The sequence below is a fragment of the Magnolia sinica genome, chromosome 7, assembly GCF_029962835.1.
Source record: "Magnolia sinica isolate HGM2019 chromosome 7, MsV1, whole genome shotgun sequence".
Classification (NCBI taxonomy): Eukaryota; Viridiplantae; Streptophyta; class Magnoliopsida; order Magnoliales; family Magnoliaceae; genus Magnolia; species Magnolia sinica.
Window position 1 is genome coordinate 5,246,796 of NC_080579.1, and position 12,716 is coordinate 5,259,511.

Here is a 12,716-nt window from a genome sequence, read left to right on the forward strand (position 1 = left end):
CACAAGGGTCTAAGAAGGGTCTACCGGAAAACAGCATCAACAATATCGAATGACGCTAGTAAAACTGAATGAATAAATATAAGAATTAAAAGCCTATGGATTTATCCGACCAAGTACGTTGCTATGGGGTGTGCCTGTGATCTTTGTGAGTCTTTGGAGACCCGTAACTTCTTTTTTTATGCTTAGGATGATGGCTTCTTTTAGAACAACTATATATTCTTTGTATTTAGTCATATTGTTCATGCAATTGAATGCTAGCCACCTGGAAATAGGAATTGGAATGTCATCGGGGGAGTAAAGAATAGTTCATACCCCACTCTCCTTTGAATTAGTTGTACTATCGAAGAAGAAGATCTATTCTTCTACCTTTCTTTCTTCTTATTCCTCAATGAGGAGGATGTCCTCATCAGAGAAGAATGTCTTTAAAGATTGATAATCTGGTAGAAAATGCCATGCTAGGTGATCAACCAGTGCCTGTCCCTTAATTGCCTTCTAGGTGACATAGGTGATGTCGAATTCAGAGAGTAATGGTTGTCAATTTGTGATCCTACCTATTAGTGTTGGCTTCTCGAACAGATGCTTCAACAAATTCGTGTGAGCAAGCAGGAGGATTGGATATGGGATAATGTATTAATGAAGCCATTAGGTTGTCCAAATAAGGGCGATGCAAGTTTTCTCAATGGTCGAACATATGGACTTATAATCGGCAAACCTCCGGCTTAAGTAATAAATCGTTTGTTCTTTCCTTCCCAAGTCATCATGTTGGCTAAGAACACACCTGATTGCATTCATCGTGACCAAGATATAAAGTAGAAGTGGCTTATTCAGTGTAGGTGACACCAATACAGGTGGATTCAATAAGTACCTTTCGATCGCCAAATCCGGTGCTGACAGCCTCCGTAGTATCCCATTCGCGGCGCCCAGCGTATATACGCCAGATTCCGATCCTGGGATCCTACAAGGAGGATTTTTCAATGTACATTTATCTTGTAATGAGCATAACCATAAGATTACCCAAATCACAAAGGCAACATCATCATCACATATCCACTAATATAATCGTTTGAGTACAATACAGAAAGGAAAATACATATATAAAATAAATCAAAGCTCCGGAAGACCGTTGCACGCTCCAGGCTCTATGCTGCTGCAACTTAACATCACCTGCACGCATCTATCGTGCATAAGCTTATAGAAAGCTTAGTGGGTGGTGAAAGTGTATGCATAAGGTAAGTGTCAAGTAAGCAATATCAGAGTAATCAGAGTAAGCGGAAATACTGATAAACATAATCATACAATATCAGAAACACTAGCAAGATCATAAATCATACGAAATCAGAGTAATACGAAAATATACTGATAGGCCCATAAATATCATCAGTCTTATCCAGGCTATGCGACGCAGAAATATAATAAAAACAATATCATATACTGATGAAGCAATGTAGATCAACTATGCAATGCGGAGACAATAAGCCAAATATCAGATGCCGCTGATGCAATGCAATATACAAATCCTGATGAGTCCATGAATACCATCAGTCGTATCTAGGCCATATAATGCAGAAACATAGCAACCTAAAATGCTAAGTAATGCGGATGCAATGTGGTGTGCAGTGCGAATGAAATGACCATGCTGGAGTGTGAAGTCGGGGTGATAGTACATAGTATCACAGGCTATGGGGTCCACCACCAGGGACTTCTATCCAAACTAGTCCCATACCTAAATTTGGATAGTCAGACTCAATGTGGTAAACTCCTGATCTCAGGTTAGTCGCGCGCCCAACCGAAATCCTCGCCATGCGAAGGTACATGTAACAAATAGTTACGCACCACCAACCCGAGTGGATAGTGAATGAATGGATATGCAATTCTTACTCAATAAGTCCACATATCAGTACGGTTACTCTCTGGAAAATCACCGGGGTCTATTACACTCCAAACCAGGTTGCCGCCCCATCGCGCGCAACAAGGTGAGTGGAAGAGACCTCACTATCCGCTTGCCAATATTGGGCTTGACTCGTCGATAGCGGACCCATTCCTCGAGCTGGTCAAACTCAGCCTAACTTTGCCCCCTCCTCTCGGGCAGGTAAGGCCGCACCCCCTTCCAACCGACCACGACACAGTGGGAGACGCGGCCTAACGGTATACGGCCCTCATGCGCTCATGCATCCACTCGGTCTAGACGTTGGAGCAACCTCTGGAACCAAGAGGGTTTAGGGACTTTCACCCAGGGATATCTATAGCACCCCATGTAGAACAGATTTTCGGTGTCCCATCTGGCCATCCATGAAATACCTGTGGAGGCTACGACCCTGATGTCGCTAGGGCGTACAGTGATCACAATGCAAGATGCATGAGTCATACAATCCAATCATGCATCACTCCTACGCATACCATGCGCTCAGGTGAGACAATCTCTGCCTATCAAGGAGTCTCATAACAACCTGCCCAATGACATATGCAATGGTCAACCACATCTCATAACAAACATACAGATGATGCGTATGGGCATGTATCATGATGCTATGCTGTCACATACTCATAATCAGTATCAATAACCGGCATCGACAATCGACCTCTACAATGTGGACATTTAACCAACATTGCCCCCAAGGAATGGCCCACATAGAGCCTAACATATAGTGGACCCATGGCCTCTCACAAGGGTTAAATATACAACACCATGGGCCTCACTCAAGAGCCATATATACACAATAGGTGGGCCCTGCTCATGGGCTTCAAATACATGACCTGTGAGCCCTACACATGGGTCACGAATACATCAAATACGTCATACATCCTGGGCCTAATACATATCACAATGGCCTTGCCCATAGGCCACGAATACACCACAACGGGCCTTGCCCATGGGCCATGAATATATCACATTAGGCCTCAACTACGGTTCACATATACATCATAAAGGTCTCGACAATCGGAATCGGCTTTGATACTCGGTCTCAACAATCGGGATCGATCGATAATCAGAATCGGTAAATCGGTCATGATAATCAGCCTCGATCGCTAATCGGAATCGGTAAATCGGTCACGATAACTGAGATCGATCGATAATCAAAGTCAGCAAATCAGTCACGATAATCGGATTGATCGATAATCAGAATCGGCAAATTGGTCACGACAATCGGATTAATCGATAATCAGAATTGGCAAATCGGTCACAACAATCGGATAGATTGATAATCGGAATCGGTAAATCGGTCACGACAATCGGATTAATCGATAATCAGAATTGGCAAATCGGTCACAACAATTGGATAGATTGATAATCAGAATCGGTGAATCGGTCATGATAACTGGGATCGATCGATAATCAAAATCAGCAAATCAGTCACGACAATCGGATTGATCGATAATCAGAATCGACAAATTGTCAATCGAAATCGGCAATCGGTCACATCAATCGGGATCGGCAATCGGTTATCGAAATCAATTGATAATCATAATCGGCAAATCAGTCACGTCAATAGGAATCGGCAATCGGAATCAATCAATAATCAGAATCGGCAAATCGGTCACGATAATCAGCCTCGATCGCTAATCAAAATCGGTAAATCGGTCATGATAATTGAGATCGATCGATAATCAAAGTCAGCAAATCAGTCACGACAATCGGATTGATCGATAATCAGAATCGGCAAATCGGTCACGACAATCGGATAGATTGATAATCAGAATCGGTGAATCGGTCACGATAACTGGGATCGATCGATAATCAAAGTCAGCAAATCAGTCACGACAATCGGATTGATCGATAATCAGAATCGGCAAATCGGTCACGACAATCGGATAGATTGATAATCAGAATCGGTGAATCGGTCACGATAACTGGGATCGATCGATAATCAAAATCAGCAAATCAGTCACGACAATCGGATTGATCGATAATCAGAATCGACAAATTGTCAATCGAAATCGGCAATCGGTCACGTCAATCGGGATCGGCAGTCGGTTATAATAATCGAAATCAATTGGTAATCATAATCGGCAAATCAGTCACGTCAATAGGAATCGGCAATCGGAATCAGTCAATAATCAGAATCGGCAAATCGTTCACGTCAATCGGTAAGAATGGGCTTAGTAAGGCCTAAGGGAAGGTCACAATGAGGACATCTAACCATCATTGCTCATCAATGTGGACATCTAACCAACATTGCTCCTAAGGAGTGGCCCACATAAGGGATTCATACGCAACGTAATGGCCACACATACATCACATCGGGCTCGCCCATGGCCTCAAATACATCACAATGGGCCACAACCCATGGGCCTCAAATACACGATAGGTGAGCCCTACACATGGGTCTCGCATGCATCAAATGGGCCATGCGTCACATGGGCCTAGTACACGTCACATGGGCCATAAATACATCACATCAGGTCTCACTCATGGGCCGCGTATACATCACAATGGGCCATGTCCCACAACCTAATACACATCACTAATGAGTCTCACACAGATGGCCAACATGCATAGGGCCACGTCCCACAACCTAATACACATCACTAATGGGTCCCACACAGATGGCCAACATGCATACAACACAAACATCAAGATGGGCCAGCTGCACAGCACAAATGGACAGGAAAGATATAAATTATATAGCAGGTGGGCGTGCATATACATAACAGGTGGGCCCTGCACATACACAACGGGCCCTTGGATGGTTTTCAAGGGTAGGCATTCAGCCATTACTATTCCCATGGTGCGGTCCACTTGGGATTTGGGTCTGTCTCACAATGGGGCACCCCAAGCCCAACTGCTCCCTGATGTGCATCCACCCAAATTTTGGGTTTGCTTCATTTATGTGGGCCCACACTATAGAGTGGGCCGAGGAAACTGATGGAGAGTGTGAGGGGGGCCACACATCACTAATGGGCCCCACAAATAATGACCAACAGGGATTTACAAAACATGCAGCAAGGTGGGCGCCTGCTGGGCCGTCAGCTCACCTGCGTGCTGGGCCTGTTGGGCATCCAACGAGTGGACAGCCCGGATAAAACACATATATATGGTGTGCCCCACCTGGGGACGGTTCATCAGGGGCGTGGGACCTGTCTAGGTGGGCCCTGAAACACATGAGCGGTGTGGATAAATCACAAACATCACAGCAGGCCCAACAGTTTGCTGGAGGCTGGTCCAGCAGAGGTTGGGATCTGCCTGAGTTTTGGGTCAACCTTGTGGGCCATGAGAATAAAATCCATATATTACAGTGGGTCCCATAGGGACGTGGGGCCAGCCAGAAGGTGGGGTGTCCTCAATATACGCCCATCAGGTGGGCCAGGCATGGTGTAAAAAAAATACATCAGAACGTCCCTGCAGCTGGGTACTTCTGCCGCTGACCGATGGCCTGCAATGATCTCTCCAAATGGATGGTGTGGATGCACTGCACATTAATCGAGGTGAGTTCCACATGGTGGGCCACACACTGGATGTATGAAGTGGGTAAAAAAAAGAATACACAACCACGTGGCAGACCCCGTCCAGCAGCAGGTGAATCTACCTGGATTTGGGCTGTTGGATCATCTTCATAAATGGACACATGGCCCTGGAAATATGGATGGAAAGTTTGCATGCATCACACCTACAGTAAGGTGGGGTCCACATCGGTGCTGGAAAGCAGAGGTGAAGCACATACATCAGGTGTCCAGCGCCTGTCCAAACATCCAGACGGTGTGGATAGTACACATAAATCATGGTGGGGTCCACGCCTGAGCCCCTAGATAGCAAGGACAGAACACTTGTGTCAGGTGGGGTCCAGGGGCGGACTGAGTGAATACAACACTTACGTCATGGTAGCCCCCACCGTCCAGTCTGGACGGTGGATGGAATATATACATCTGGTGGGGTCCACGTCCCACCCACTCATGGTAGACCCCATAGAAGGACGGCGTGAATGAAACAATCATGGTGGGGGTCCACGGATCAAGCTAATATTTGGGTTTTCCCCTCTCCATCAGCGTCTGTTGCTGGGCAACAGCAGGTTCAACAGGGTGTGGCCCACTTGATCTACATCTGAATGATCAGGGGGAGGTGTGGTCGGTAAAAATGAAACTCATACATCACAGTGGGCTCCACTGTGGATAGACAGTGTGGATGATACACACATGTCACAACAGGTCTCACCGTCCAAGTTGATGGACGGTGTGGATACACCACATATATCAAAGTGGCCCCACCGTGATGGATGGTGTGGATGCATCACACGCATCAGGTGGGCCACATAGCATCAAAGGGAGAGAGAGAGAGAGAGAGAGAGAGAGAGAGAGAGAGAGAAGAAGAAGAGAGATCGGATGGTGGAGGGACCCCGCCACTATGGGCCCCTCAAGGATCTACGACACATACATCAAAACGGGTCCCACTATGATCTACAACACATACATGAAAAGGGCAAGATCTACACAAAAAAAACACCCACCTTAGATCCCTTCTTCCTTCTTCCGTCAATGCAAGCTAGAGCTCCAAATGAACAATTTCTACGGTTGGGATCAAACTTAGATGGTGGAGATGGGAGATAGAAGTGGGCCACACAAAGCTTCTCCCATGGAAAGCCATGGACGTGGGTTGCTTGGGAGAGAAAAAAAAATGAGAGAGAGAAATGAGAGAGAGGTGTAAGAGAGAGAGAGAAATAGGTGTGATGGGTGAAAAGGTGAGTGATAGGTGTACTTTGTGTAAGGGAGTGTTGACTTTAGGGGTTGCTTAGGGATGGGGTGATGTGTACTTGACATGAGGTGTGATTGATGGAATTGATGTGACATGATTTGAAATCTTTCTTGGGTTTGCAAATACGCGGTGTTTTTCTCAAACTGAACGCGGGCCATATCTCCTATCCTGAGTATCGCCTCGACACACGAGACGTGGCATTGGAACCGCGTCGACGGCGCGGTCGCTAGGGTACAAGTCTCGGGTTAAGCTGACTCCGGTTTGCAGGACTCGGTTTTGGATCACGCGCAAACATCGAATAAGGGTCGAAGGTTGCCAAAATTTGATCAGGAGGATCGCAGGAACTTACGGAACGGTACGGAGTAGGATACATTCAGTGTAGGTGACACCAATACAGGTGGATTCAATAAGTACCTTTCGATCTTATCGAAGGCAACTTGATAATCAACGTTCCGTTCATTTGGCGAGTTCTTCCTTAGCAACTTGAATATGTACTCATAGATGGGGTGAGCTAAGTGATAAAGCGGCCAATGTACTAAATGCATACATCACGATGGAGGCCACAGAACTTTTTAACACTACACACTACGAAGGTTGGTGTTGTGTGTTAGATTACGCAATGTAAGTCTATGGGAGGATGAACCTGTGTTACACACCCAAGTACCATGAGGATCATTATGTTGTATATGCAAAATCTGCTACATCCATCAGGTTTATCCTCTATTTTAAGTGGGGGAGCGGTTTGGATGGATCCCTAGATTCACCGAATTCGGTGTACCGTTCATTAATTTTGAAAGCTCATTTTAGGGCATGATACCAAAAATTATTATCCAACCTGTTGATAAGGTTACAGAGACTTGGATGAAGAGTCCACATAAATATAAGCTTGATGCATAAACTTTGTAGCCCACATTAAGTTTCTAATAGTTGATTACATGAGATTTGGATCTGCTTCGCTTTTTGGATCGTCTTAAAATAAGTTTTCAAACAAATGGAGTGCATATAGATAAGGCACATAAAGCACAGTCGGCCACACAATCAAGGATCCCACCCACCTCTATGGATTGGGGGATCCACCGAAGCCGTGCTTAGGTGGGCCACACCACATGGGATAATTGGGATTGAACGGCTACTGCTGCATGAACTCAGTGGTTTTTGCAGCAATTTTACATTGTTTCAATTGATCTCTCACCACATGAACTCAGTGGTTTTATAAGCAATTTTACATTGATTTGATGGATGTTAGATTGTTCCGATTGATTATATGAGCAGTTTTGACCAATTCTACATTACTTGGTAGTGGGATTAGAGGCATTAATAATGAGGTCATTTTCTTCCAAATGCAACCTATAGCTAGATTTCGCATACTCATCTTAAAATTTTTATATCAAATGAATGAGTCTTATCATAAGATTATGTGTAGCCATTTCTTGCATACATACCTTAGTTCATGAAAACATGCAGCTAGCAGCCGAATGATTATCTTTAGGAAAATCTAATAAGGAATTCTCCACCTCTGAAGGAAGGAAACTCCATATGAAATTTGGGAAGATAATATCATCTTGATTATCTATTATCACAATCTTTTTAGAATTATTATTATTTTGATGTTATATTGCTTTATTGTGTGAGATGCCTTAGATTCTACCAATTTACTAATGCAAAGAAGTCATGTCTCAGTTTGACTGGTGTCCTTTTTTATTCGATTGAAAAAATGGTGAATTCTCAGTTTGCACACTGTGAAGATTTACATATTTTCAGTTTGACCAAAATGTGTGAGCTGGTTTGGTTCGGTCCAATCGAAGGTTTCATTCGATCCAATCGATGGGTTATGCGGTTAGCATAAATTGGGATAATTAAGTCCGATTACAATTAAGGGTTTTTTTAGTTACCTTGTTAGTACAAGCAACACTGTCAGTAAACACTTCATTGTTAGCCACCCCCACCAGGGAATTAGGATAATTAAGTCCAATTATGATTAAGGCTAAAATGATACGAGTATTTTCTTTCTAAGGGCAATGGTTTTACGAGGTAAGAGGGTTCTTTTCATACTTCGAAATTCAGGTACCCGAATAGTGTTATTCAAGGCATGAATCCCAAATTGGTTAAAATTTATTTATTTAAGTTATTTTGATCTGAAAATATTATATTCATTCTACACCAAATTCAAAACTAACAAAAAGAAAAAGTATTTGGAATCATTCTCATGTACAAAATGTCCACTTTTCATCATCCATTCCTTAATAAATAGTTGTTACATTGATACTTGAATTCAAACTAACCTAATGAGCAAGATAAAATTTAAAACCAAACTAATCCTAATAAACCGAAATAACTAGCAATAATATCCAGCTTGCTCGTAATAGTCATACTCTACACCTGTAAAACTATATAAGGGGGCATGAGCACATTGACCTGTGGATCATATCCAACTAACTACTGAAAGATGTTGAACTCATATAATTAATAAAGCAAAGTTAATATGAAACAACGAAGTAATAATTTTCACGAATCGCGATATAAAATATGAAGTATGCATAAAATGCTTTCCTTATATCATACCATAAACATAAACAATCAAGAAGACAGATCGATAGTCTATGGGCCAAATTGAACCATTGGCCTCATGCAACAAATCATGCTTTTGCATGAGAGAGAGAGAGAGAGAGAGAGAGAGAGAGAGAGAGAGAGGTTAACTAAGATAAAGATAATCACCTAATAGTTGGAGAAATTGTGGATGACACATGACTTCCTCATAACAATAGAGGAAATCTTTGTTTTAGTAGAGGAAATCTTGGTTTTAGTTGAGAAATCTTAATTTTAGCTGTTGGCATGTATCTATATAAACAGATGTATAAAATATAATAGGACCATATTGAAAAAGTCAATTAAAAAATCAAGAGTATTATTTTATCCCTTTTCAAAAATTGTTTAATTACACTTGTTATCGCTCGAATCTGGTTGAACCCGTTGCTTCACCTGTAGGCACTAAGCACCTACACCAATAAAGAAGTAATGGCAATGGGGGCACCGATTGTGGCTGGGGACCCTCCGATGCCTAAGTTAGGTAGATAAACCTAGAACAAGTGTGGTTGGAGTAAGAATTATTTTTTTTGCATACCTTTCACCCAAGGCAGTGGGCATATTTATAGGTCCTTTAAGCAGTTTGTGTATCTCAGTAGATCTGTCAGATACATTAGAAGGGTCCGCATTTGAGTAGGAAGCTGCTTCCGAGAGTATCTATGATTTCGCCTCAGTCGACATGATTTTCGGTTAGGATCTCGTCAGATCAATCCTGGCCCGGTACATTGCGGGATTCTCTTCAGACATTTCTCTTCTGAGGTCGAAGTCAGGATGATTAGGTCGAGGTCAAGAAGTTCATCAGCTGTGTAACGCCCTGAAAATCGAGGGTCGCGCATACGCACCACTCCTGAGTTCTGGAGAGTCACTTTTAACCGATTTCCATTAATACGTTTAATCAGGTTTAAATGCGCAACCTGAAATTTTCTGGAACATGAAACATAATCACACAAGTCTACTGAAGTGAACGAGATCAAACATACATTTATATACATGACCAAAAGTACAAAAGGGGCACATATGACGCTACCCAACAATATCTCAAAAGAATAGCAAGTCCAAAAGAATAGGACTGAGCCCCCTGCTCAGTGACCCAATCCCGCCAATCAAGCTGGCGGAGAACCCTCCATCAGCAGGAAGTATGATAGCTCATCTTCCTCTTCCAGGCTTGCCTCGCCAGGCCACTAGTAGTGCTCTACGAAAATCGAAGTTGCGTCTGTTAAGACTCAAATATTGCATAATTTTCGCCATTTATATCTTGGTTTTATGAACATAAATCATCTTAATATTCTATTTTACTCATGTATGTGTTGCAAGGTGAATTTAAAAGCTTGGATTGAAAAAGGTGTTAAAAAGTAAGAATTTGATGCTCAAATTCACCAAGGCAATGGATGGATCTTAGGAGATCAAGATTGAAGAATTCACATGCCAAAGATCCAAGAAAACCAAGCGAGGAATGAAGAGAATCGAAGATTTGAAGTGAAGAATCCTGAAATCGTCCTAAAAAAGTGTATTTTGAAGCTGTGAAGTTTATTTTGAAAAACTGCGCAGCAGGAAGTCTGTTTTAAACGAACTATGCAGCGAGAAGTCTATTTTGGAAAAATACGTATATTTGAGGCGTTTTCTAGGGTTTTCAACTTTGTACGAAGTTTGGAGTTCCCTACTTATAAATAGGGCCTCCTAGGGCATTCTAAAGCATCATTAGAAGCATTCAAGAGCAATATTTAGGATTTTTTTAAAGAGTTTTTAGTTTTATTAAAGCTTTATAAGTTGTTTCTTTCCTTTTAGATTTTTCTATTTGCAATTTTTCTTCTTTCTTTCTTGTTACTTTTTATTTCTACAATTTAATTATGTTTTTCTAAGTTCCCTCTAGCCCAAGCTAGAAGGGAAGCACATGGGTTTAATATTTCTTTAAATTATGATGATTGATTGTTTTAATGATGAGAATAATGGTGTATGCATATTATCTATTATTTAGGTTTTGTTTTTATCCTCTTGTAAGATCCATATGTTTCCATCATATGAGATTTACATTGATGGATAGGCTTACCCTAGATTAATCAGATTTCCTAGATAGGAGATGTTCTCAACCTGTTATATTTCTTTGATATTCATTATCCTATAGATATTGAATACTTAAAATCACTGGCGCTTGAGAATATATGTCAATGGTGCAAATCTATTATTTTCTAATCTTTTATATCATTTATTAAAATATTTAAAGTGTTTTATTTTCCGATTAGGCTGACCATAGTGCTCAGATCCTAGTTGTGTTATCCAAGTCATCATGATTTTGGAACATTAATCTATGTGTGGAACTTTGAAGCTTGGGTGTTTTTTTATTCAATTGAATTACATCCATTCAAAAATCCAAAAATCAAATCATCAGTTTAGTTTTTATTACTTAGTTTGTTTTGCATTTGATTTTTTCCTTCTCGCAATTCATCTCCCTGTGGGATCGACCCTGTATTCACAGGATATTACTTATGAACCTCTGCACTTGGAGGCAAGCAGTCAATGGTAGATTTAATACTTCATCCCAGAGTGGGAGTGAGTGATTAACTCAGTGGGTGCTATTAATCTCAAGTTATCACAGGCATCAATTATAATATGATCTTAATGAAAAGCAGACAATCACATACGTCTAAGTATTCTTATTAATGCGCATGTATGCAGCATGACATGATGCATGCCCTCACCACAACACTCCCTTGTGCGACACCATCTAACGATCGCCAATGCCAACACTCCCTCAGTGCGACCTCGACTGCCGAGTCGCCACCCTAACTAGTGCGATGCAATGATCGTGTTACCCATGTGATTAGTTACGTCCATTCATCCAGCAGATTTGGAAATCTGGTATACCTCACGTATCAATGCCCTAAACGGGTTGTAAGGCCAAGACCCCCCAATGCGTGAGGCCGAGACCCCGCGGTCCGTGATCCCGTCGGGTTCCTCATCCCCGACTTCAAGCACATGAGGAGTGCCATGAGAAAGGGATCGCTCGCGGTCACTACGGGGAGGCGCGGTACCCCAGCATAGGCCGACAGCTCGGACACAGTGTCTCATTCCACCATGCCCGGCTCACGAGGCTGTGGACCAATTTCAAGTGGGTTATTGATGAGCTACAATGGTTGTAGGGTGTTCCAGGTTCCATACAAGTGTGAACAAGTAGGGTTAATAATCAAAGTTGGTCAGACAGTAGGCTAAACCACCCGAGTCGAGCGAGCATGAGGCGAGTGACATCAGGCACAAAGGACCCATGTGGTCGAACTACAGCCACCCGCACACACCCGCCCAAACGCATGGGTCTAGCCATAGCATAGTTCAACCGATGGGACTACCGTCACTTCTCAAATTCCTGACCAACCCAAGGAGAGTGAGGGGATCCATAGCATACCAACTATCCAAAAATCATCAAGCATAATAGTATCCTATACTTATGCATTCC